General features: G+C 34.6%; 2 long non-coding RNA genes across 17 annotated transcripts in view; one reads left to right on the top strand and one right to left on the bottom strand.

The window, feature by feature from the left end:
* The window catches only part of LOC308194475, a 112,800-nt gene that overhangs the window by 50,509 nt on the left and 36,195 nt on the right, over nucleotides 1–26,096 (top strand). For 2 of the 16 annotated variants that reach the window (XR_013950550.1, XR_013950558.1), the window contains exon 2: nucleotides 17,694–17,840. The exons of 12 other annotated variants lie outside the window; for them this stretch is intronic. This is a non-coding gene — a long non-coding RNA (uncharacterized lncRNA). Of the gene's footprint in view, nucleotides 1–3,387; nucleotides 4,796–17,250; nucleotides 17,841–26,096 lie in introns of those variants that run through there. 2 more of the 16 variants (XR_013950560.1, XR_013950561.1) reach the window with 2 other exon arrangements.
* LOC308194476 lies at nucleotides 3,254–15,060 on the bottom strand. Its single transcript, XR_013950562.1, has 3 exons — nucleotides 9,194–15,060; nucleotides 7,140–7,227; nucleotides 3,254–3,391 (listed from the first exon to the last, which is right to left on the bottom strand). It is a non-coding gene; the product is annotated as an uncharacterized lncRNA (long non-coding RNA).

Raw genomic sequence — 26,096 nt, 5'->3', positions numbered from 1 at the left:
TTTTTGTAAAATGGAATTTATATAAGATTCCATAATTTAAAAATTAAAAAAAAAAAGTCCAAAGATTCAAATTTCCTGACAAAAAATAGCAGGAATTGAGATAACTTGTATTCTCAGTCTTTGGCTTCTAAATGAAATCCTTTATGGTTCTCAATTGTATTTGGTAACTATGATTTTTTATTTTATTTATTTTTAATCACATCTTCAGGCTAATTTCAGTAGATTAGGAGAATTAGGTAACTTGTAGTAATTTGAATGAGCTGGATTGTTACATTATGTAACACAGCAGGTCAGGGTAAAGCAATGCCATTTCCCCATAGGAAATTAAAACAATGTACACCTAGTTTGAGATGAGAAAGATACTATCAGTTTTAGACAAAAGATCTTCATATCTTATAATTTTATGATTACACAATAAGTATAATTAAAGCTGGAAAAGGATATTGTAGAAAGTACTTTTTATTAGTACACTGCTAGCAGCTTAATAAAGCAATGTTCTAAAAAATCTCTGTAAGCAATTTAGAAAAGTTCATACCGTGTCCTTCCTTGTTCTATAACTGTTCTCTGCAAAAAGTGATTTTTGCTGGTAACGTTTTAGCTTTAGTTTGACATCCTCTGTGTATTATCCCTTCAGCTGACACAAAATGCAAGTTCTTTCTGTTTACTTAAGAAATAAAACACGTCTATACTTATGTTGCTTATGGCATTGATATATAAAGACAGGGCAAAACTTAGGCTACTAGAGTTTTCTCTACTCTTTCATAATTTCTCTAATATCATAATTTCTCTGGGTAGAGTTCTCTATTTTTTTTATTTTTTATTTTTTTTACTTCAAAACAAAGAAATCAGAAAATTGTGATAATTAGACATCACTTCAGACGTTAAATCTGTAGGGTCTCTCAGACTTCATCCCTTCCAGTGCATCTCTCTTTGATATCTCTCATGATAGCAACATTCTACTGGAACCATTTAGCTGTTAATACAGGTGAGGTTCAGGAATACCTATGTTTTACAGGACTTTGACCAAAATTACAGAACTCTTCCTGCCAAAGATGATGATGATCAGCAATTGCATCCTTCAGCAAAAACTGCCAAATATGTTTCTTGATTAGTTCCTTGGCATACATGCAGGAAAAACCTGCTAAGGATTCAAGGATAGAAAACCAGCGAAACTAGTTGTAGCCCCTTCTCCACCTCTCCTGTTGGCTAACCAGAACGCCCTGCACTTCAAACTAGTAGTAATAAGATAAGAACAAAGATGACATTTTCATACTTTCTTCTAATGTTGGTTTTTATAGCGAGCGTAAACCTCAGAACCTTAATATTCATTATTCAAAACTTAACAAATCAGTCCTTGACCAGTCCAATGCAAATATCCAAACAATATTCTTCCTATCTGAGAATATTCACTAATGACCTAATCTGTGGTGGTTTTATTTGCTTGTTTGTTTTGGCAAAATACTTAGTGACATCACATCTTTTCAATTTACAATTAATGTAAGATAATGGTAAGATAAAAATGAATTAAAGGTTGAACTCTCAGAATAAATCTGTAGTTCTATAGAAATCTCTTGAATTTAGTTTGTGAAACTGTTTTCAGAATCCATACCATAACAAAATTCCTAACATTTTTGCATGTTAATCACAGATATCAAGGTGCCTTAAATACACTAACCAGTCTTATCCTCTAGCTTGCAGGTATTTGAAAGTTTTAGTTTCTTCCTTTTAGGTTCATACTTTACTGAAGTTACTGAGAGATTTGCATTAGAAATAGGATTGTGTTAAGTTTTAGCTTTTCTATTTAGACCTCTTCAATTTTTCTGCAGCAGTTTACAATTTTGGAGGAAAAAAAAAATCTTGCATTCTTTTAGAAAGAGGAGAATTGGGGGGACTATTTAAAATTGGTATTGGGATAGGTTATGTACACTATCAATAATACCCATCATTACTACAAAGTAACAATGATTAGTCAGGCTGTGCGATACTTATTAATCCTACTTCTGTAAAAACTAAAAATGAACATATAAAAGCCCATAGTGTAGAAGTCTTACAGAAGTATCCCTTTTGGTTTACATCAGCAAAAATGAGAGAAGGCAGTAAGTAATTTCTGCAGAAAATGAACAAATGTATTCATTCTGTCAACAATTTTCATTTTTACATTGCCTTTCAACCTAGAAGATCTCAGGAGTTTTAAAAGCTTCACCAAGCAATTTGTAAGAGCAGCCTAAGCCTGAACTGTGGTCAATGTGCTAAATCTTTCATTTTTGTGGCACTGAGTACTTTATAGTAATATAGTTTATTTTTAAGGTACAATCAGAGAGACAGGATTAAAAGACTAAGTTGGTTTAATGAATTCCTGTGGGAGTGATAGTGATACATTCACTTTGTAAAGAAAAATAAGAAGCCACATCAAAGGAAAGAGAATTCCTTTGGATAAAACATGTAATATTGCTCTGAGTAAATACAAGTCTTAAAATCTTTCAAGCTCTGGAGGTCAGGAAAGTTATTCACATGATCAGTTTAATTCCTTCTCAAAGTATGCTAATGGGGGCTAAGTGTAAAGTAGAAAAAAGCAAACAAGCAAGGCATAAATATTTGTACTTATGTCCGCTGCTCTGAGTAAAGTTGACGTGAATTAAAATTTTTCTCTGCTTATTTGTGAGGATTAAGAACAGACCTTGAACAAATTTGGCTGTCATGTTTTAGAAGGAGGTGGATTGAGTTTTCTTCTGATTTATTCTGTCCCATCAACCTCTTAGTGTCACCAAATCAGAAAAGGTTGAAAGGTTTTGGTACTTTTTTTTTTTTCTTCTTCTGGTTTTCTAGTTTGTGCAATCAAACTGCAATGATAATAACTGTGACTATTTGCTAGTTTAAAATGTAACCCTGTTAAATATCAACCAAAACCTTCCGCAGAAGGCTGCTGCCCTCAGCTTGTGCGTGACTTGGCTGTTTACAGAAAACTGGCTGCATGTTTCTGGCTGTTTACAAAGTGGCTCCGAAGGTTTACTTAGCAGTGGTCTGCTTTCAACAAAGTTGTGCTCACTATTTCTGACTGATTTCTGTACTCCCATGAAAAAGGGGAATAGTTTGAGTTTACTTGTGCCTAAGCTTCACTTGTGAACTGATTTCAGTGTATTTTAGGAGAAAGTGTTGGCCCTTCAGTGAGAACTGTTTCTAGAGGAATTCTCTTCTGGGTGGATATAAAGGTTGTCATTTAGTTGGTACCTACCTTGGTTTGGGATCCCAAAGATGACTGGAATGGGGCATGTTAGATGTTGGTTTTATATGTGACTTCTTGCTTTCAGTGGGATGTGGTACTGTTAGAAGGTCCTCAGTGAAAAAGAAGGTAAGAGAAGCACACTTTTCTTGACCACTTTTATCCAGTCATCTACAAAAACACATCAGAGTAGTTTCTATCTTTATTTTAAATTGTTTAGATGTATAATCATACATATCTAATGATATATATTGTTTCTCAAAACCAGTTCTTTACTTGACTGTATTTTTTTTTTCTCTCGAGTATATCAGTTTACAGCTCTGTATCTTGACACTAAAGCTGATTTCTCCTGTTATATTGTCTTGTACATTTGTGCAGGGAAATTGGTCACCCTGAGTGATAAATTTATGATAGTACAGTCCTTAGTACTCACAGATTTGCATGATCATAAGCAAAAGGTCTCTGCCTTATCCTGCAGGACTGAATGAAGAAAAGCGGGATTGTGGGGGGAAAAAATCTTCTACTAAAACAAGTATTTTGAACGATCACAATTGTATTGTAGGAAATACATAACTCTTATGTAGTCAATGCTATAATTTTCACATCTTTTCACTTAACTGAAAGTTATTCTTTATATTGATAAAGGAAATAATAAAGTGAAAATCAAAGTACACTTGCATTACTTGTAAGCCATCCCATTTCTTATTTGATTTCCTGCCCAGGTAACTGGGCTCTGGGTGGTGGAGAAGATAGTCTGAAATTCATAAGAATTTTATTTAAACAAACAAGCAAACTAAAGCAGTGGTCACATTAGGTCAAAAATAAATGTATGCAACTTTTTTTGTTGTTGTTTTGTTTTGAATTTATTGTTAATAGGCTACGTTAAAATGAATCTGGCCTTCTAATGTTCTGGTTTAGAATTCTAAAGTTGCATCTGTGGTTGAGAAGAGATTTTGGAGGATCTCTGTTCTTGGACATCTAATGTGAGATACCTTTTCCTGTGTGACAAATGCATGATATTTTTCAAAATTACTTAATTGATTTAATTATGGAATAAAAAGAATATATAAAACATTTGCAGATAATGCTGTCCTACAAAGAAGCCATGAAGCATACAGAATGAGAGATTAGAATGGTTTAAAAAAAAAAAAACTGAAGAAAATAGTTGAGAAATATTTGATAACAGGAGAAGTTGTACACCTAAATGAGAAAAATTATGAAGGTGGTGTAATAAAGTGGGCAGGATGCAAAAACTCTTGTTGCCACTCTTGGATTTATGAAGAGAAGGATTACATACAAAATGTGTCAGGTAGTCCTTTTGCTTTAAACTAAGCTAGAAAGATGTAAATAAGCTTTTAGAAGGCATGATCCCATGAAGAAAAATGGAATGTCTTGAGATTGTTTAGGGAAAAAAAAAAAAACAATGATGATTGGGTTGAATGGTGTTCAAATTAATGTGGGGAAAAACTGCTTGAAAATACATTTTTTTTTCTTGTTTTTAGATAACACAGAAATCAGTTGGGTTCAAATTGCAATGAGGACAGACAATTAGGGCAAGACAGAAACTTATCAATGGTAAGGACAGATGGACAGAATGCCTAGAGGGTTGTGAAATCGCTGTAATTGCTTATTTTAATATTTCTTTGTATTTTTGAACTTTTCTGTTAAGGAATTATATGAGTATGGGTGATTCACACCTTAACATATGGAAATGTATTAGAGACCATCCTGAGGATACTTAAGAGGATCTTTCTACAACTGTTTCTTCTTTTTCCTTTTTTCCTGCTTGTGTTTTCAGTCTACACAATATATAGTCTGTCATCTTACATATGTTTTATAAGTGCTCATGGCCAGTTTAAATAGAGTGGGACAGAACTGGAGATATTTTCTTCCTTGTATATAATAAAAAATTAAGATATAAAAAAAGGAACAAGATAATTTACCACATAGAAATAATGAAGAATATTGTTAGATATCCTTGGGTGCTTTGAATATTATAATGTCAACAGTTCACGGAATCTTTTAAGAAAGATTGTAAAAATAAAATGACAAAATATGTACTCTGCTTTAAAAAAAAAAAAGGCAGATTATAACAAAGAAAAAGAGAGATTCTTATGTTGTGGATAACCCTCCACATCTGGAAAATGATGGTATACATCACTTCAAGTGTACAACTATTTCCATGCAGAATAGCATTGTGGCTGATGTATAGAGAATAATTCTTTAACTAGATATTAAGCTAGTGTTTTCTAGGACTAAACAATAGAAAACCTGGGTATTAAAAGTAGTGACACATATCTACTCTTAGGCTTTCAACTGAAAACAGATTCAAATTCAAACTCATTTCCAGGGATGTAAGACAGTTATCATAAACTAACCAGTTATGTGTTCCTTTGAGCTGAAAGAGAAGAGGAGAGGCAAAGAGGAGAAAACCTCTCTAAGACCTTAAAAATGAAATAATATAGAAGCAGTGGTCAACCTTGCAAATTGTTCTGACTGGTGGATATTGTGTGCATTTTGTGCAATTCTTTGGCTCCTAGTAATTAAGAAAATAGTTTCAGTCCAACTCAGAAGAAATATTTCACTTGTGTATGTATTGCTTGAGAGATTTTGATTATAGTAACAAGTAGTGGTGTACTTAACTCCTTGTTTAAACTAACTTGGTGATTAAAGAGAAAGCATTCATGAATTATTAAAACCAAGCTTGCAATCACCAAGAGCCCAAAGAGCCTACTGAGCAATTTGTGACTCTTCCATTTTTTTTGAATAACTTGATGTATTTTATAAATTTTTTAATACAAACATGATTATGATAGATGCATTGGAGCTGAAATATAGTTTCTTAATTAGAAAGTATGGGGAAATAATCCAAATTTGTAAAGATGCTAGTCTAGCTCAATAGATGTTGAAGGAGGTATTTGTTGTAAAAAGTACACGTGCATGGAGCTGTACTTATGGAGCTGGGAGAAATGAGGTGAATCTACTAAAATGCTGCACTAGGTTGCTGACCCTTGGAGACAGGTCATTTGTTCAAGACTGGCTTATGATTTGTTCCCTTGTAGTGCTCCATAAAAACAGTTTCCATGTGATTTAAAAGCTAAAGTTCCAGTTTTGAGAATTATACATTTGGACATTTGGGGACGTATATGTCATTGAAAATGGAAGATAACAGTCAAAACTTGGTCAGACTGAAAAATTATGTTGTCAGCCTAGACTCTGAAGAACAATGAGCAGTTGACATAGCTTTCTAAAGACAATAGCAGGAAATGCCTTTAAGTGAGCCGTTAAAGAAAAGCCTTTTTAAACTGCCACTAAGTCATTTTTGACTCTGTCTTCAGTTCTGCCACAAGATGACAGTATCTCAGGATGTGAATGTTAGGGTGTTTTTGAGGGTGTTTATATGTAATGTTCAGTAATGCTATGGCGTAACCTTAGATAAAAGGTGTGAACTAAGAATAACAGTATTTTGCAGGGGAGCATGCAGAATTACTTCTTCATGAAATCACAGAGGTGAAGAGGGCAGTTCCAGTCCATTCTCCTATGAGTCACGTTAAGAGGGAAATGAAATTAAATATCTGCCTTGAGGCCTCATTTTGATAGAAGTCAGCTGTGGGTTGAGAAATATGCGTGGACAGAGCAAGAGGTGTAGTGGGTATCTGCTCTTGCTAAACCCATTATGCTTTATCTAACAAACAGGTCTGATTGAGGTCTCACTGATTTTACTCAATAGAGTATACACAAATCATATATATATATATATGTATATATATACATATATATTTTTTCCTGTTTAACTTCTCCCCTCTGAGTAGCCTTTTTAGGTTAATTCTTTGTTTTTCAAAGACCAGGCTGCTATAAGTCATGGGAGGGAACATAAAGTATTTGTTACAGTTTAGGAAGCGTAAGAAGTTTCACTTACTGCAAATAAATATGGTACTTGGAGTTGTGTCCTCTTTGGCCAATCCACTGATGGTAGTGAGGAGACATAATTCCTGTATATTAAGAACCTGAAAGAAGGGGACTCAGTTGTGGAAACTTTTTTCAGGATATCTTTAACCTTCCAGGTGCATTTCATGTAAAGTTTGGTCATAAGTAAAATAGTAATTTCTTCGAAACCAGCCTATTGGAGGAGTTAAAATGAATATTAGTATTTTGAATAGCTTCATGGTGTGGAAATGGGAGGGGAAGTAAAATCTCTGATGGCATGTGCAACACCTTCAGATTCTGGCCTGTGAAATTTGCTTCCAGACTTGTTTCTAGATATTCATTCAAAAGAATCATTTACATGAAAGAAATTAATCTCATATATTTGATAGCTTTGATTATGATAGTAGTTTGGATATTTAACTTCATTAAACGCGTTTTTTTAGACCATATTCTCTACCTGTTGCTTTATCTGAAAGGATGGTATGGTGGTTCCTCCAGAAGGATGAATGTCTTCCCAGTTCCTCCTTTGAAATGCATATTACCAGACTTTTTGATGAAATGTAGTGCTCCTTTTCTCACAATGACATCATCCTTTGAGGAAATTCTTCCTCCTTGCAGTTCTCATGCTATTCACTTTCAAAAATTTCTGCTGGGATTTTTATGTTCTTTTTGGAGCTTTTCCAACATCTGTGGTTAGTCATTGGAACATGTTGCCCAGGGAGGTGGTAGAGTCACCATCCTTTAGGGACGTGGTTTAGTGGATAATATTTGTGGTATTACCACATATTATATTAATATTATATTATATTATTGGTGGTATTACCAAAAAACAGGTGTAATAGGGGGACAGTTGGACTAGATGATCTAGGTGGTCTTTTCCAACCCCAATGATTCTATGAATTTATGGTCTATAACATAACATGTATGAGGTGTATTGAAAAGCCAAAAAGTACACATTGTAGAGAAACAGCAGAAACAGCATAAAGCAGAGCTCCTATTTCCCTTTTAAAATAAATTTCACTTTAAACACAAATTTTAATTTCTGATTTCATCAGAAGATATTTGTTTAAAAAGTTACGTTAGTGATTTGATGCCGCAATTGTCTTCAGAAACCTTTTAATGAAACAAGTGCTTATTATCTTATCATTGTAGTTTAGCAGCAGACAGAATACAGAATTTTAAAGGTCAGTGCTTAGGTAGCTATTTTCTAAATACTGAAGGACTGGAGTAGTGGAAGAGGGACAAAGATCACTGCTTTGGGAAGTTTGCTTTGCCCTGAATGGAAATAAAAACCCAAACAAACCATGAAGTCTTAACAATCACTTTGCTTTCATCATGATTTAAAGAGCTTGTGCAAAACCTCTCTCCATTATGAAGCCAAGCAGGATTTGTCCCTTTATGATTGCCTTAGAGCAGTTAAAGTGCAGGAAAATGAGTTTAGCAGCTGTCAAAATTAGCACAACTCCAGGGACTAATAAAGAGAAAAACTGTAATGTTAACACATCAAATAACATCCTTGGGATGTGGGACAACACCTAATGTGCGTTTTGTCTGACCTACTATATACGTGTGTGGCAGCCCTTGAGTATAATAATTAACTTGGAGAGGGACATTCTGCTTAGGCTTCAAATTGTGTATACTACTTAAAAGAGAATAAACATTTGACTAAGCCCAGGGGATCAAAACATAATCTGAATTTGTGGAGAACTACATTTCAATATTAATACATGATTAAAATGTCCTTTAAAAAATGTACGTGCATTTGTTATTTCTTCACTGTATGAATCTGTTAATATATAACAATACTCATATTTCTAAAAAATTTACCAGGTTATGATTGACAGAAACCAATAAATATATATGTTCAATGCATAGCAACAAATTATAAGAATTACTAAGCATGTGTTCTTCAAATATATTTCTAGATGCTAAAACAAACAAAAATATACATAGAAACTATAAGTATGAATTTTTTTTCCAAAGTAAAATCTAGTACCTTTTGAAGTCAACATCCAAAATTAAAAAACTAATTAAATCCCCAAATACCTTCTTAGGGAAGATCTCTAGGCTTACTGGGGTGAGTAGTGACTTAAGAAATAATTTCTTGCCTTTGCCACCTCCTCTCTGCCCAAACCTCCATCCTGCAAGACAGCATGAAAGAAAGCCATTTCTTACAGGTCAGATGAAGTACTAAGGGGTTAAAATTGCCAGAATTCAGGCTGAAACAGACTTCGCAAGGAAATTAAAATAAACAGATTCTTCAGATATACCTGTATTGGTCCCAAGACAAGAGCAGTGTTTAGATTCAGTTTTAAATAGCGGTGTAAAGAAATCTGCAAAAGCCAGATGGCTAGTCATTACAAATGCGTGGCAATGGAAATCACCTCCTTAATGATCAAAACAAAGCTCAGGATGTAATATGCTCCAAATGGATTATCGGTGGGAACTGGATAAGTTCTTTCAAGATTTTTGACATTTCAAGTCTAGTAGCAAGTATTAAGAAAATAAATAATATGTATTTGAAAATAAAACGAAGGAAAAGTAGAAAAACAGAGTAAGGGACAATTTAAGTTTATCAATAATATATCTTATAATAATATATCTAAGCTAACAGTCTTTGATAACTTTTAATTCTGGTAACGTGTGTAGGTATTTTCTAATCCCCCTGAATGCTGTTCAAGCATATGGCACATGCCTTCTGTGCATACTGTGGTCATTGTAGTTTGTGTTTTGTATTAAATGCTCTTCACTTGCTGTGGAGTAGTGGGGTGTTTTATGCCTTCTTTTGTGCTGGGGGACAAGAACTGTTGTTCTGTGGACTCCCGTATTTCTCTTTGCTTGGTTGCTTGGATTCTGGGAATGACCGTATGCCTGGAGGGAATTCTCCTCTAAGGAACTTCCCTTCACTTTTGAAGGATGCTACATAAACTCCTCACTATGTGAAGAATTCTTTACATTGAACTCATCAAAAGATGTTTTCTTTGTAAAGACGTATAACACAAATGGCATTGCCATTTACAACCGTAACCCAATGCTTCCTGAATTTTATTTTTGGACTACTAATAGGGGACAAAATAATAGCAAATGGCTGCCTGCTTGCATACGGAACCAACCTGCCTTGGCAGGTTATCATTTGCAAGGTCGAAAAGAGACCATCACTTCTTGAAATGTAGGATTTTCAACTCTACTGTTTTTAAAGAAAGAACTAATTATATAAGGTATTATATAATACATTGGAGGGGGATTAAAGGCTATGTTATGAATGCATTATAAATACTAGTTGTTAATGGAAGTCACCGCCCTGACTACAATGAAAAACTCTTGCTCTCAGGGAGCTTGGAGAAAGTCTGCTTTCCAAAGGCACAATTCACTTATTTCAAGTGGCATTGTGGAAAAAAAGCCAACAGCTCTGAATCACTATTTCTTTTTCACAAGCAACTGAAGAAAAATTTTCTTGGATTTTTTTTTCCCCCTAACAGACAGTAGCTACTATTGGCTGACTGTATTCAGAGAAAAAAAGAGTGTAGAGGACTGACTAACAAAATATTTCCTGATTTTTAACTAACGGCTGGGATGCCTACCATTTTTACTTATTTATTATCTTCTCTTCGTCTTGCTTGGGTCAACTTATGTTGAATACTGCCTTCTCTGAATGTACCTCTGCAATTCTTAGGTAGACAGAAACCGGATGATTAGTAGAAAATAACGGCATGGTTGGTCTGTTTGCGTCAGTACATTTACTAGAAAATCTGTTGGCTATGCTATGAAGTAGTTATAAAATTACTTGAAGTATTACATAGAAAACAGATGGAATTTAACATGACTAGAGCACATGACTGTATTCTTAGGTGTTTTCTTTGCTCATATGTCTTTAATCTGAATTTAGTATTGATGAACAGCTTGAAAGCCTTATAGATATAACGCTGTTACCACAAATATTTTGTGTCATCTTAATAAGCTAAAAGCAACCTCTGGGTGATAATTTAGTCTATTTCTATTTTAAAAGAGATCTCTATTGACATTGTATTCATGCTAAATGTATTGATAGACCTGGTCAGATTCTTTGCAGGTGTTGTCTGAAGCAATGTTTCCAATGTCACATAGACTATGCCACAATCTTCCCTCTGAAATTTGTTTTAAAGCCTGTTGTAAGTCTAATTGATCTTTTTAATTCAGACCTCCATAATGTGTATTTTCAAATGCATTATTTAAAGAACAAATAAAATATAAAGCCAGTGTCAGTGGGATGTGGTAAAATTTTCCCCTCTTAACATGTGGTGGCAGGGCATGAAATCAGGAAGAGACCAAAGAAAATAGGAAATGAGTACCAACAATGAGACCCAACAATTAGGTGTTTGGAGAGAACTCACAACTATACTAGTGCTGTACTCAGGTAGAAAGTGCTTTCTGTGCAATGCAAAATTACCATCAAGTTTTCAGCAGATGAGGTTGGCTGGGTTTCTATTCAAAAGAAAATTTGCACTGACTCCAGTAATTTCATGCAGGGAAAGCCCTGAGGCTGCAGGAGTTAGACTGTTCAGTCTGTCCCAGAGTTGCGACCCTCCTGAGGCAGTTACCTGCCCGCCAATATGGAAGCACTGAACAGGGGAGAGAAGTGGAGGTCACCCCCCGCATATGATTAGCAGTTAGCTTCTTCCCTAACATCAGGTTGTATCTGTTGCGATGGTAGAAGAATGTATTTTGTTCCCCCCATATAACATGTATAATAAATGTGTTTTTTGATGAACTAGTCCTGCCCATTGATGATGTGCCCTACTTGTAAGAAATCCTGTGTTTTCTACTGCGCTTTCTACCATAAAATTTCAGTAACAGAATGAGATTGTGACCTCCTCTAAACCTCTCTGCTCTGCTGCTTATTTCAACCTTTTCCCAATTCTGCATGAGCCACCTAAGGAGGCTGCTCTGTGGATGGCAGTGGATGCAGAAGGAGTATGCCTGGTATGCCGTTAGTACCTCCAAAGTTGGAGAGCTTTGTAGGCACCTACGCAGAGAAAAACTGACTCTCATTACATTAGTAGTTGCTTGTGGCATGCCCTTCCTAGACCATTTTATAGAGGAAGCTGAGTTTAGATTAGTAGTAATTCAACACAGCTCTGGCTAGACAAATAGCAATAACGCTGACAAGTGGAGCTGGTGAAGCAGGGAAAGAGCTGGTGGAACCCTTCAAAGAGGGTCTGCAAGGATTTGAAAATGTGTCCTGAATTACAATGTCTTGAATTCTAGTTTGTGTGCTTATACATGTATGGTAATTGCATCTTAGGTGTCAAGAGTTTTATCTTTTCTCTCTTTAAGTGGCACTCTCTAAAATTACCACTGATTTTATTAAACATAGCTGCAACGCAGGCTACATAACCTTAAGTTTGGCATGCTCAGCAGTCAGTGCTAGTGCAGAATGCTGTGGTTTCCCTATTCACAGATGCGTGCTGTATGCATGATTAACCTTTGCCTTCAAGAATACATTGCTATATTCTTTCTTTGTCACATTTAACGTTTTATCTGGAGAACACAATTTGCAAGTTTTTAACAGTGGTGTTTAGTTTCTATAACATCTCTATCTAGGTATTTTTCAACATCTGAGGACTTGCATTCAATATTGTCATTTATTTAGGAGAATTTATAGCTTAAATGGCTATCTTAACATTGAGGCATAGCCTGTTGGGTGGTTTTAGTCTCTATTGTGTTCGCACTTGCACATTAAATTATTTTAGTACTCTTCTTGAGCATAAATATGATATAGCTTTTTTTTTTTTCGTGTGAATACCTGTTTGTAATTGACGATTTCTTAAAAGGTGGTTATAGGTTAATTTTGCTTTAAGAGATTTTTAGTTTGGGTGATATCTTAAAACAAAAATGAACAAATTAGATGGTATTTGGTATTTTCATTCCAAGTATAATTTTAATTTCAGAAAATAAAATTGTCTGAAATGTTTGCAAAATAAAATGATTACTGAGATATGGAACACTTTCTGTAATCATACACTCCTTACAGGTTTAAAGAAATGAAATTTCATTCATGTTTGGCATATCATGTGCATAACCCCATAGAGTTCAAAGGTTTTTTTTTGTTTTTTTTTTTTTTTTTTTTGTTTTTTTTTGTTTTGTTTTGTTTTTTTTTTTTTTACAATTCAGCACTGGGAATCGGGATTTCCCAACACAATGCGGTCACGAAAAATGAATTAGCACTGACGCAGAGCTCATGACCTCCTTGGCGCCAAGGGGCTACATTTAGCCAATTTCCTGCAAGGATATAGTTCAAGGAAAGTTTCTCACTGATGCCTAATGTAATTTATATGATCACATATTCTTTTTCTTTTAACTTCTATAGGAGTGACTTTAAAAAAAAAAATCCATTTTTAATACTTACATGAATACCATTCCCTGGCTGAAAATAAGATTTAATTCCACCGCCTTTGTATATGCCCTGTTTGACTGTTAAGTCTGATGTTTTGTTATTTCAGCAGACTTCAAACGTGTAATAAATAAATTTCCACTGGGTTGGCACTTCCTTTTTGCTTCCTGATGTAGGGATTGATTGTTCTTTGGAAGTCTCTAGGGATTTTATGAGCTTTCTCAGAACGACTGACTTGACCACAAATTCAACCATCATAATTTTCAGAAACCGTTCACACAGAAAATCCAATACAGGCCATTTTTAGAACAATAGCAACTGCTGCATATTGTATGAGATCAAATGCCTTCTCAGGTGTAATAGGAGATACAAACAATGATGGAATTGACTCAAAATATTGTTAGGTCATGGGATTAGAGAGAGTTGTGGGAGAGGTTGTTATGAAAATTTATATAGAAGAAGTGTTATTGAAATAAGGACTTCTCACAGGTGGTGTCCTTATATATATGCATGAAAATACTAATGTAGTCACTTAGACTACAATTTGGAAGCTTAGCAAGTATTCTGGGGAAAAAATAAATAGGTATTAAAGCTACTTATCAAACCCATCTTAGGATAAGAACATAGTAAAATTTTGGTCATAAATCTAAACTAGAATCACAGAATCATAGGGGTTGAAAGGGACCTCTGGAGATCATCGATTTCAACCCCCCTGCTAAAAGCAGGTTCCCTTAAAGTAATCAGGTTGTGCAGGAGAGCTTCCAGGCGGATCTTGAGTATCTCCAGGGAAGGAGACTCCACAGCTTTTCTGGGCAGCCTGTTCCAGTGTTCTATTACCTTTGCTGTAAAGAAGTTCTTAGACGTGTTTGTGTGGAACTTCCTATGTTCCAGTTTTTGGCCATTGCCCCTTGTCCTATCACTACACACTGCTGAAAAGAGCCTGGACAGAATCAAGTGTATACATTTATATGTGGTCAGAAATGAAATATCGATTCTTATTAAATAAAGCAGGATGAATAAAAACAGTTCTTCTGGATAGCTCAAAAGACTTACTGAACACCTGAGATTTCATATATCCTTTCTTCTTAAGTACTTTTGGCTACAGCTCTGTATAATTTCTCTTCCGTGCCAAACTGTGCAAAATATCTAGGAAGGTGTTTGTGTCTAATGAAGGAAAGGGAAAGGGAAAAATTGTCAAAGTGGTGACCACTTAATCACAGAATCAAGAATCATCTACGTTGGAAAAGACCTTCAAGATCACCAAGTCCAGCCATCAACCTGAACTACTGAATCCTGTCACTAAACCACGTCTCTTAGTGCCATGTCCACGCATCTTATAAATACCTCCAAGGAATGATAGATTTTCTAAACTCAAAAAATGCTTAAAGAAGTTCATATTTCAAACTCTGTTAAGCTATTGCTCATCATCTGTCTTTGTTGGTAAGACAGTTTCTTCAAAAATACTTTAAAGAAAATTTTATTCTAAACACAGAGTAAAACTATTTTAAATATTATACAGTATTTGTTAGCAGATATGTTTTGTTATGGTGAATGTTGCACAGTTAGCATTCCTAGATTCACTATTAAAAAACGTTACTAGAAATCATTTTAAGTGACCCAGAAATAAGCATGAAATGTGCATTTAATTTATAATTTTTTAATTATTATTTTTATTTATTCTTAACATCTTACAGGATATACTATGTAACAATGGTATGGGTTAGAAGCCAAGTGGTCATTCTACCTGTGTAGAATGGGTGTACTTCTTTCCTTACCAGGCACCATGACTCCTGTTAAAAGGAGTAACAAAATAAATCTGCAATCTATACTTGTTAATTCTTAATTTATATTTGAATCAGTTAGTGTTGGAATGGTCCGTAGGTGACTCTTGGAAGACTTGGGTTTTAGGGGAAACTCTCCCAAACATAAAACAACGTGTCTGACACTAGCAGAAGGTGGTGGCAGGGGATGTTTGAGGCAGAGGCTGACCTCGGGCCTTTGTGTAGGTCTGGACCTGTTGCCCTGGGGCACCTGAGTAGAAGTTATTCCCTCCAGCTTTTGCACCACTTCCAGGGCTCTGCCTTCTCTCAGCTCTCTGGCGAACATGGTAACCTGTGACTCTTAGTGTTCTGAAGATTTGGGCATGTGACTCATGGATTAGTGCAGTCATTCACTTGGGAATAGGTGGGTAATGGACTACTGTGCAGATGTTATACTAATGAACCTGAGTACAACGTAATGTAAATTTCCTATGTTCTGACCACAGGAAAAAAAAAAAGGCAAGGGCTTTGATCAAAAGCAATCATGTTTCTCATTTTCATCCACTGGTTTTACCATGCTGTGTGGAAAGACATGGCTGGAATTATACATACTATATAAGTAATTACTATAGAAGTTTATACATGGGAAGTAAACGAGCTCAGAAATATTTTTACAGACTGCCATTTGCTGAAAAGAACTGAAACAAATTAATTTAATGCATCTGTTCCCTTTATAATCAAGATAACTCAATCATTTTAATAACTTTATGCCCAATAGCATAACTTATAGCCTTCAGATGTGACTAACATGTAACTAGTATTATGGACTTAACATGAAATTAGAAAGGGAAAGCTACATTCAGCAGAGCAGTTTTTTTTTTTTTCCACCCATCTGCATGATTTTAGATCTCTGTAAAGAGAACAGAACTTAGTTTGATCTGTGTTGCTCGATAACCAAAGTGGAAGAAGCTGTGCATTAAATTGTATGAAGATTAATATTTTCATTATCACAGCTTCTCAAAGAGAAGGTGAGTTTAATTAACGGAGAACATAGGAATCGGTCTACTCTTTATGGACTACTTAGAAACAGATCATCATCTCTGCAATGTAAGTATCTGAAATTCTGAATCAGTGAGCTAAATTTGAAACTTTGTGGCTCTATTAGGAGAGAAACTATGCAAAGTTACATTCAGGCCTTCTTCCAGTGACAGCTTACTACTATGGAAGGAGGAGAGGCAAACGAGGTTGTGTGACATGGCACTGGCTCTGGTATGAACAAGGGGCAAATAGCAATCAGTCTCAGTTTAGGAATTGGGCAGATTACCCCAAACAGCAATACAGTCAATGATTAAAGAACCAATGGTGGGACTTGAATTGCTATACAAGGATTGTGTATGAAATTAAGTGCAGAAGGAAAAAGGTAAGAGAAACTCAAAGAGAATTGACCTAGCAGTTAACATAAAATTAAATTCCAGTAGTACTACATAAAATATATTTAGAAAAACTACACATATATAGATCTCTTACAGGTTATACAATAGCAGGTAAATAAACATTTCTCTAAATTCATTCATAGTATGTACTGGGAGGAGAAAATTATGAGAAAACGGGACACATACAAAAAGGTTTGAGAATTGCTGCAGTTTCAGACAGGTAATCTCATCAAAGACCTAGTACAGGGTTCATTTCTTTGCTCAGGGTAATATCTTGTCTTTTTTTTTTTTTTCTTTCCTATCCATAGTCATATATTGCCTAATACAATAAGAAGCAGCTCAAAACAATAGTTTTTCCCAAGTTTTCCCTTAATTTCAAAACTCAAATCTCATATTTTTTGACCCTGTTTATCTGCATATGCTTACATATACAAATATATGTATATACACTTTGTTTATATGTATACATTTATAAATATGTCAATTCTGTATGTCTATATTTATAAACATGTATTATATCATCCTTGGCTATCTAAATGTATATCTGTAGGAGCAGATCAGGTATTAGCCAAGACAGTAGAAAACCAGTTTTACTGTACACTTAAAAAGGAATATTCATGTTCCTTTTATTATGTTTACAGAGTAAGTAAGGACATGAAATACAGGAATTACATCTTGAAGAGCTCTCAGAATGATGCCATTTTTAAGTCACTGATCAAGAGAGACTTAAGTATCTGTTTGTTTGACTTGGATGTTGGTACCTTCTGCCTATGAAGCATTTCCCATTCATATGGCATGTCAGAATCTGAGATCTACTTCTGTGTGTGTAGTCACTGAATTCAGTGATTTCAACAGAAAGCAGAAGGAAGGTTTAAAAAAAAAAAAAAAAAGGCCTTCTTGTGGGAAGGGAAAGATGATTTTATTACTATTCTGGTAACATTATGCATTATTTTTCTCACTGTCTTTTCTTCTGTCTTTCAAAGACAACAGTTCCCCATTCCTCAAGAATTGGATAAATTAAGAAATGGGACCAATTAAGAACTGAGCATTTTGGATCCGGGTAGCTTCCTGCAGCCATGTGAGACTGTGTAGTGAACTAGCCAGCAGTTCAGGTTAAATAGACATTGAAGGTAAACTTTTTCTGAAAGACTTTGTAACAAATGATGAACTTTACAACTTAGTAAGGTGTGTATAGACGTGGCTTTTTGAAATTCCATTTGGAAGGATGCAAAACCCTAATTAATACAGAAAGAGTAGCTGAGGAAAAAGAATCAAAATGGATCAAAAACGTTGGCCGGAGGCTGAATTACTAATGTAGGGGAATCAGGCTATATATGTGCTTTATATAATATATGAAGTATACATGACACATAGTGAGACCTGGTTGTACAACACTTCAAGCATTTTTCATTCCCATCAAAGTCTGGAGTGAAATAAGAAGATAGGTCTTCAGAAATGTGTCTTGTCATAGGAATCAGTCTACTGTTTATGGACTAATTAGAAAACAGATCAGCCCAATGCCAGTCTGAAAAAGCTAGTTAGAGCGAAAAGCCACTTCTCTTTTGTTTTCAATGTATATGTCATTTTTTAAAGTTTATTTTTATTTGCTGACAATTTATGAGATATATGAATAGCACCGGAACCATGATTTTACTGAGTAATAAGAAAGTCTTGCAGTGTTCTCTGTCTTATTTGCAATTAAGCATCTCTAGAGAATATATTTAACATTGCTTTTTTCTGTTTTATTCTGACATGAGAGGGAGATTAGATCTCTATTAAAAATACATAATATCTGTCAGATTAAAAAGCAAACCCAGAGTAATCAGAAATCTAACTAAAGAAAAAAATATTTATATGCAGTATGAATTTTTAAAGTACATTAAGGTCATATTTGCTGTTCCTCTCATACTTGGTGTGTCTCAATAGATGGAAGGATCCAGATGAATAATTTCATTTGTTTATGAAAATGTTTTCTACTCAGTGATGTACAGTGACAGGACAAGAGGCAATGGGCAGAAATGGAAACAGAAGGTTCTGTCTGAATTCCAGGAAACACTCCTTTACGTTGTGGGTGACAGAGCACTGGTACAGGCTGCCCAGAGATGCTGTGGAGTCTCCTCCTTGGAGATCTTCGAAAGTTGCCAGGACATGGTCCTGGGCACCCTGCTGTGGGTGGCCCTGCCTCGGCAGGAGGGTTGGACCAGATGTCCTCCAGAAGTCCCTTCCAACCTCAACCATGTCTTGGTTCTGTGAATCTAGTGCATACCAGGCAAAGCTGAAAAAGACAAATGAAAATTACTAAAGCCACAGCAAAAATACATTTTTTTTTGTTGTTGTTCATTGTAGAACAACTGCAACTCATGACAGCAAGACCTTTAATCAAAGAAACAGAAACTTGCCATATCCTAGATAAGAGAAGGATGACAGTAGTGAGAAATGGAAATTATTTGCATGGAATAGGTGAAGAAGGTTTATTCCCATACTTGTCAAAGCTCCAGAACTATGAGGTAATAGCGAATGATAACATCCAGGACAGTTTAGTCCTTTCTCAAACATCGGCTGGCATGTTACAAGAACATGACAGTCAAAGATGTATGTACTGGAATCCAGGTCTTTCTGGTTTGTGCATAAAGACTTTAGTACTTTCTGAAGGTCTTCCAGCTTTTACTTTACAGGGTAAATAGAGAAGTCACTAGTTTATGTATTTTGATGGAGTTTAGGCATACCATTATGTTTCACTAACAGCACAGACAGCTATAGGTGTTTGCAGAAGTGCATCATTGAGGTAGGGAAACTTGCTTTGAAAACTTGCCTCCTGTGAATTAGTGTCGAATGAGGATTTTTAGAGTCAAGTTTGGGGTTCAAGTACTTCTCATAGTGATTATAAAGTCAATTGTGGATCTAATCCTTTATATATTTTTCCTTTGTGAATCCTTTGTTTTTTTTTCTCATTCTTCAGTGATAAATTATGAATTTTTAAATGCTCACTCATGAGTACTCATTAGACTTAACTAGTTGTTTGTACAGCCTGTGGCTATGTTGCAAACACTCACTGCAGGAAGAATATAGTTAATAGACCACAATGAGGTCTAAACTATCTGTTTTAAAACTTCTTGAACACAGTTTTGCTGTCAGTATGTGTTGTTTCAAATGCACTTAATCTAATTAACACTTCGTTAATGGGATGTTTAATTTTCTCTTACTTTTTTCAGTCCTTCTCCATAAAGCATGCTTTGAGCTTAGCAGTGTTGTTCATTCCCCCTGAAAAGTTACCAAGAATTCTAGAATGTATCTGTGTGCTTCACTTTGTGTAAAGCAATAGCAAATGTTGTGGATGATGTTTTCTCAAGTTGCACTGTTCTGACAGCTATAGTTAACTCTCTGGTAACTGTTAAGAGATTTCAGGTAGAATGATGCTATATTTGTGATTATATGTAGTTCTTTCTTCCTTGAGCAAATAATGCTGTTGGAACAACCTGTAAAAAACAAGAGTGCTTGATGACATTTACCAGGCCTTACTACTGCGAAGACTGATCACAGTCTCAGAGTCATGCCATCAACATGAGTAATACCATGTAAATCAGCGGAAAGAATCAGTGATGTCAGCAACAAGCTGTCTCCTGTAGATGTAATAGTTTTGACTTGCCTTTAGCTAAACTCTTCTTACTGTTCTTCTCAGAGGTCAATATATATATATTTTAATTATTACTATTTTATTTATTTATTTTTTCTTTGCTGAGTATTGATTCCTCTCCTCGTAGTTTGAGAATCCTCTTGTCTAATACAGATATTCTTCATGGTAAGCTAAAACTAGGTCAAAAGAGCTGCCCTATGGGTATGTCTCAATTGATGCCAGCACCTTAGAAGCACTGGTGGCTGTAGCCTCACCCCCAGCTTTAAATCATTCGGAGGGAGGATGTTGGTTTAGGAACCCACATGCGGTGCAGTGCAGGATCCCAGCTGGTGATAGAGGCAATAACGGAAATGTGGGTTGAGAAAGGTAAAGTTTTATTAATCTGCTGGTTTGGGCTTTTTGTCATATCACAGTTAGAGTTACTAAAATAAAAGTAATTATTTTGGAAGTATTTTTCAAAATAAACTACAGTTAAAGAATATAAGGCATACTTCCTGCATGTTTTAAAGAACAATGAGCAGTAAATAATAAAGGGAAATGATAACTGGTAGATTTTCAATAGCCAAAGACTTGTGATTGTAATGATTTGTAAAATCTGAATGTTTGTAAACTTAACAAAAATGCAGTAATGTACTGAAAGACTAGATGAACTTTTAGTGCTTTGATTCACTAAAGCATAATCAATCATTGATTATTAATCATACAAAAGAACAAAATACTGATTTATATAAATATACTTGCAGAAACATTAAAATTCTTTTTATTACTCACTGTCCTTGCACATAAATGTGAAAATCTGTCAGTTTATGATTCCTACAGAGATGACAAATATGTACCTAATATGTATTTAAAAACTCATTCTCTTATTTTTGGAAATTATCTTTGATAAACAATCTCTACGTAAAGCATATATATATTTCATAGGTTGGAAACGAAAGTAAACGTTAGTACTACATCTTCCTCTAATAGGTGTAACTGACTTGATTTTGTTTCAGAAAAAAATATTTCAGCATTTGCTTCTCTGAACTTATCTTAATTTTAGTTGAGTTTAATTCTAGATAGGCTTTCAGGCAGCATACCTACGCATATATTTAGATTTTTATTTATTTATTATCTGAAAGCAATACAAATCCAACATGTCTTTGGTAACAGGTTATATGCTATATTGTAAAATAAGTATCTCTTAAATGGTTTATTAAAAACTGATTGGAGCAACTGAAACCAATATAGCTGTATCTACCTTGATGCTAACCCATGGACTAAGTTGAACCTAAAGTGTTCTGTGACTTGGCAGCTTTCTGCATCCAAACTACTAGTTGTGGACAGGGCATAAGCTGGTGAAAAACACATTCTCCTTATGAAGGCAGCTTACCAATACTACCACAAGCTTACCAGTACTACCTATCCCTAAAAATAACATTACCCTTCTGGGAAGGAATCTGTGACCACATTTCATCTCTCTTCACAGTGATTTTAAACACAGAGGTGGGTAATTCTGTGATAAGGAAGAGCAAAGAGCTACAGGTTTTTGTGGTATGTTCCAAAAGTCACCTTACCTGCCCATAAGCCCTGGGTTTTTTCCAAGCAAGTGTGAATGAGAGGTGAACATAAACTCAATTTTACAAGGCCAAACTGCTGTTTTGGATGTGGCTGAGGACTGTATGAGTGCAATGTTAGACTGGAGAGAGTGTCCAGCAGTGTTCTGTACAGCAGATTTAAAGGTGGTATTTTGTACAGCAAGGATGATATAAATTGCGTTTTATGTTTCAACTGTAATTTGTTAGAGTGGTTTCTGTAGGTGTTATTTTTATACGTTATTTTATATTTTATACGTTATTTTTATATGCAAGTTTGCTTTGGGAGGCTCTCAATTGCATAATCATTTTTATTATTATTTATCTTGGGCAGATGGGATTTGTAGTCTTAGAATGCGAAGTTTCAGGTCATTCACTTTCAGACTTCTTTTTGAAACTTGTTCTTTCATGTATGTATAGTTAAAAGTATCACTAGGCATTCAAAATGGATTAATCCTCTTGTTTGGATGATTATCTAAAATATATAGTAGAAAGAGGTTTTAATGGTAATACAGAGGAAAACAATTACATTTTTAGTGGGAGATAAGACATAAAAGGCAAATTGAAGGGTTGGAGTTAACAATGATACGTGAGAAAGGCTGAAAGGGAAGTTCATTTATTCTTATGGGGAGACCGAGATATGGTCCAGAAATCTAAGAGAAGTAATTTAAGTTGAAAAAGGGGGCAGAGGGGAAGAGTTCAAGGACCACGTTTAGCTGATACAAATGTAGAGAATGGATACAGAGTTTGCTGAAACTCAGATGAAAGGTCAGTGTCTGTCACGAACAGATTCAGACCGCTTACCCAGGAAAAATAGCTGAAGCTACAAAGTGTGATTTTTATTACAGAGTTTTGCTGAGTAGAAAAAGGAATAAATGGTAATACACAATTTTCAGAGATTTCCACACTGGTTTGCCAACAAATGGCAATACTCATACAAATGGCAAAGAGCAAAGTATTGTGATTAATTTTTTTCTGGAATGTGCTGTTTTTTGTGATCCAATCTATTCCTAAGAATGGTTTCCTGATTCCTAGTTGCAGAATACAGATAAAATGTACATTTTTATAATGTTAAGTTATTGAAATGTTAGAAAGTATGCTATTGTAACGTTGGTGCTTGTTACTGTTCAGATGGTTCCTGATATATTATGATTATAAAAATGTATTGATCTACCTAGAGCCTTTCAAGTGTAAGCCTCTAGTGTAGTCTGGACTCTTTAGCCTGAATTAAACTGGACTAATTTACTTAGTTCTTTGTTCATATTTATTACATAAAATAAATAAATAAATAAATACCTGGTTTATTTGATTTTGGCATTTTGTCACTCAGTCAGAAGGTTGTCCTGCATTCTTTCACAGAAGTTTTTATCTGAAATGGGAAAGGAAAAGAGAAAGAGAACAAAAGTATTCTATGAAATACATCATCAAATATAATTTTCACTTTTTGCAATAAAGTAAAATTGATATTATAAATTATGACTATATTATAATGACTAAATTACAGAAGTTGAAAATTCTGAGTTCATCACGTTGAAACTTTTCTACTTGAGTGCAACTTTTTTGTACCCTCAAATAATGCAGTATATATTTCAAAGAATATGTTCTATTACTCAGGCTAATCTGTTGATGCGCTTACTGGCTGCGTAAATTAGTCCATTCCTAGCTATTGGCATAGATGTGATAGCTTATTATCACTGCAGAAAATCAGAGAGAATGATGTTAAAATTCAAGGGCATCCATACTTATCATTGAGATCTGAGGATAGTAAATAAGAATATCAAAAGTAATCCTAATGTTAAGCCTTTCAAAATGATACAGTACATATTCAAGATTTTGTGCTGGTCTTTCAAATTGATTTAAGAGAATTGGTTTACTTGTTCAATACGAATTAAACATGTCAGCAGACTAACACTCATACTGTAAATTTTATCTCCTTTTGTTAATAAAGGTAGAGAGGGACTGCTTTGCATAATTTATGGTCTCTCTAAAGTATCATAATTGAGAGAATGCAGGAACGGCTGTAAATTCCCGATGAAATGCAAGCATAAATCTAAACGTTTACTATTAAACATGATTAACTGCTATTTCTCTCTTTTTTTCTTCTCCCTGTATTTTTTTTTCTAGAAGGTGCACAGTTTTTACAAAAATGGCAATATAAACTTTTTATTCCAGAGCTGGCATAGAATAGTATATAGGACTATCACCTGTATGTTTAGATCTTTTAGGCTGTATCTTCTAATTTTTTTTATATCTTTAATGAGTTAGAAATTAAGATGAAAATTGCAAGGGAATTATAATGAAATAACACCTCAAACTGAAAATGGTGTAAATCTATTGGATACTCTGTATGCTTGATGCATAGAAGACCACCTGTTATGCCTCCACTAAATTATTTTTTTCTACAGATAAACACTTGCTTAAATATAGATGACTGATTTTGTGACTATACTGAGATAAACAATCACATTTTATCACATAGGGTGGGAAATCTGTAGCCTAATACTAATAATAGTTGTAATATATTTTCTTCTTATGCATAATGTATTTTTTTTAAAAAAAAGGAAGCTATTTTGCTGTAAAGCAGAACTGGAAAGTGTGATTACCAGAAAATGCAATCAACTACTTGCATATATTATCTACTTAACTGTGAATGCCTGGCCAGTCTCTTGCACAGGCATAAGCCTCATTTGTGGTAACTTTTAGAATTCAGGTCTTTAGTTTCTGTATAACTTAGTTTTACTTAGTGATTTACATTTTTTTTTTTAATTTTTTATGTCTAAATGTCTCTATATCTGGAAAGTTAAGAGACTGAAGAAGGTACATTCAAAAAAGTCATTTCTATCAATTGCTGCTGGTTGTAATACAGTTAACCTGCCTGTTCAATGCTGTCATTTCTAAACTGCCTGACTGCTCTTCCCCACACTGCCGGATTTTATGATTTTGGAGCGTAGTTTTTGAGTGTAGATTTTGGTAGAAATCCAAATATCTGTTTAAGCAGAATGACTTTAATTAGCTCTGTTATTTTAATGAATGCATTTCAAATTGTTTAGACAATGTGAGCGTTGCTCTGTTTAGTAGTTTTATTTATACAGTACTATAACATTCACTTTTTATAATCTATGTACTTTCTGGAATGCATTTTTGCTTTGTCCCTGCTTGTGCCCTCCTCCTTTTTAACCACAGCTACATATTATTTTATACTGACTTGCTTGGCTTCTAGTCCTGGTTTCAGATTTGGTTTTTCTGTCCACCACTGCCTCTCTCCTGTATTGGACATGGGTAGATACCAGGAAACTTATTTTAGAAGCTTCACCTACAGTTTGTTTTCTCAAGACTCCATTAAAGTTTGCTCCTTAATTGATTTCTTAAAATATTTTATGCTTCTTTCAAGCAGCTGGCATATATGAAAGTAGATGTCTGGATCTTTAGTAATACTGGATGAAGTTTTGGCTATTAACCTCTTGATATGAGATTTTCATAGCCAACAATTTAGACACCGATGAGTTGCATGGCTAATAAACTAACCAATGGGAAGTTGTGCGTGGTTGTATTAGTATAAAGCTGTATTTAGATGCTAAATTGTCAGCCAGAGTTCTACCTGCATTTAGTTGCTGTTGCAATATACTAATAAAGACATTTCTCAGTACTTGTATGACTAAACTTCATCCTATTTAGCTATTAAATAGTTGGCCTTATAGAAAGAACTGTGAAGACAGCAGATGTACAATGAAATTTCTGACCTCTCAAACTACTTTCCATCCTGCCCACTTATTAGACCTATCTCAACTCACAATGGAAATAGTAATTAAAAATAGCCTTTACTCATTTTAAGGAGCTCTGATAGCTAAATGTGCAAAAACCTAGAAAAGCAAGCCCCACTTCCAGGAAACTTTCTAGGGCAAATTAGAAATAATACTGTTTTACTCTATTCTAAGAATTGCTACGCAGCACTTGGTTGAGAAGTAATAATGACAACTAAAACTATTTTTGTAGATCTACCCATTATAAAAATCTTGCTTTTAAGATTTGATTGTTCTATTTATGCAAACCTTATTGGGTGCAGAATTTAACATCTTCCTTGGAAATTCTGAAATATTTCAATTTTGAATAGATTGTCTATGCACATTGCTCTTCCTATGCAAATTAAAAAATCTTACCTTTATTTATTTATTTATCTT

Source organism: Anser brachyrhynchus, assembly GCF_964034855.1.
Source record: "Anser brachyrhynchus genome assembly, chromosome: 4".
NCBI lineage: Eukaryota > Metazoa > Chordata > Aves > Anseriformes > Anatidae > Anser > Anser brachyrhynchus.
This window is presented reverse-complemented; position numbering and strand designations above follow the sequence as displayed.